General features: G+C 39.8%; 1 pseudogene; it reads right to left on the bottom strand.

Annotated features, from left to right (window-relative positions):
• Positions 1-786: 786 nt before the first annotated feature.
• Positions 787-1,739, bottom strand: LOC134361987 (voltage-dependent anion-selective channel protein 1-like; annotated as a pseudogene).
• Positions 1,740-2,098: the final 359 nt, after the last annotated feature.

The raw sequence follows: 2,098 nt of genomic DNA, 5'->3' as shown, positions 1-2,098 counted from the left end.
TACAAAGAAATTTTAGATTTCACTGGTTTTATTTTTACTGGTACATCTGATATTTTGTTTTTTTGGTATTTTTTGAAGTTTCAATATTTTATTCAAGTTTTATTTTAAGTGATGTTAATTATAGCAATTGAAGGGGAGGGTCTAAGTCCACCCAAAATGAAAGACTCTAAAATGTACCCATTTAACTGCTAAACAATTCTCTGTGGTGAGAATACAACAGAAGTCTAATTTGGCTTCCAAGTGTTGTCATGCAATTACAGCCACACAGGCTCTTTCCAGCATGTAGCTGGAGCACCTGGAAGCTATTTCATACTCTGGTGCAAGGGCAAAAAACTACAACACGAGAAAGAATTAAGTCCTGAATTATTGGCTTCATCATATCCACCCTCTCCACCCCAAAATGGCACAGAGGAAACAGTAACTACACCCTGTAGACAACTTTTGTCATAAAAGAGGTGATGATGGACTGGGGTGGAAATAAGTCATGAAGATCTATCTAAAAAAGTCCCTTTCAGATGAGTTTGTACACACCATCAAGCAATGAGCCTCTCTCATCAATTAGGGTTAGGAAACCAAGGTTCAATTCTCTGGAAGTCACAAGTTCATTCATTTATTCAACATACATTTACAAAGTGCCTATACATTATCAGCTTCCACTTCTAGATAAAAAAGAAACCTGGCATCTCTAGAGGAGTCACCAAGTTCCCCCAATTCTACAGCTAAAAGGAAGTGTTTTTGGAATCAGGTTTCTTCTGTACCTCTGAAAAGGTAACACCTTAAAGCTGAATCATCTTTAACCTGGAGGTCTAATATGATATTCAGCAATACTTGCATCCCAGACATACACCATTAAAAGATACACTAAATTCTAAAGGTAGCTATGCTGCAAAATAGTTTAAAATTAAACGATTGTACAGTATTCATTTATGTTTGAAATTCCAGTCCTAGACCAAACTTATGGCCACCAGCATTGACGTTCTTACCATCCAACAGAGCTGACAGTGTCAGTTTGATACCTGGCTTTAGAGTCTGATTGTATCCTAAACCTATCAGGCTGGAGTTGTTCACTTCAGCTGAGAAGCAGGCATCGGGGTCGATCTGATACTTGGCTGCTATTCCAAAGTGAGTGTTACTGTTCCCTGGTGTCCAGGCGAGAATGACAGCAGTCTCCAACCTCTTGTCCACCTTCTGGTAAATAGAGCCACCAAACTCTGTTCTGTCCTTCGCATTAGTGTGAAGCTGGCATTCACCAGTCTTGTAGCCGACCACAAAGTTGCTCCAGGTTCCTCGGACTTTGCCGTCTCAACATTCCTCTGGTAACCAGCCTGCCAGCCCTCCTAACCCGGCACCAGAGCGCCTCGAATTGGAGGCCCAGCGATGTCCAAGTCCACACCGCAGCCCAGGCTGATATGCTCTCTCTTGTACCCTGTCTTGATTTTAGCATTTTCCCCCCAGTGTTAGGTGGGAAGGATGCATCGAAGGTCAGCTTCAGTCCACGTGCAAGCTGGGCTTCCAGGGTCATCTCAGTGCCTAGTGTGCTGTCGGTGCTCCAGTTCCCTGTAAACGTCCATCAGCACTTGGTTTCCAGACTGCCCATACTTTGATGGTCTCAGTGTTGGCTGAGCCTGAGCTTGTGAATTCCAATCCATTATCTGATTTTGTTTTCAAATCATGTTTTATTAAGCCAAATCCATAGCCTTTGATGAAGGAATCGCTGGCAGATTGGCCAAGATCGACATATGCGGGAGGCAGAACCATCCTCTGCTCAGAGGCAGAGGTGGCAGAGGCCTGATACTTGTTTTGAAACTACTGATGTATTTTGCAAGATGAAGGAAATGATTAAGTATGTTAGTGATATTCCAAAAGAAGGTTTTCATTTAGGAGAACATACATAAAACAAAATAAATAAGAAAGAACATCATAATATTAAATTCAATTGGCACTATCAATATGAACTCATTGATTTAAAATGCATGTATACATATGCTTTTAATATATAAAATGCATATTTATAATACATATTATATGTAATATATACTCATAAATAAATATTAGTAAATATATATTTATGTTTATCATTTATATCCTATGCTGATTT

Source organism: Cynocephalus volans, chromosome 13, assembly GCF_027409185.1.
Source record: "Cynocephalus volans isolate mCynVol1 chromosome 13, mCynVol1.pri, whole genome shotgun sequence".
Taxonomy (NCBI): domain Eukaryota; kingdom Metazoa; phylum Chordata; class Mammalia; order Dermoptera; family Cynocephalidae; genus Cynocephalus; species Cynocephalus volans.
The sequence above is the reverse complement of the archived record's forward strand: the minus strand, read 5'-3'. Positions and strand labels throughout refer to the sequence as shown.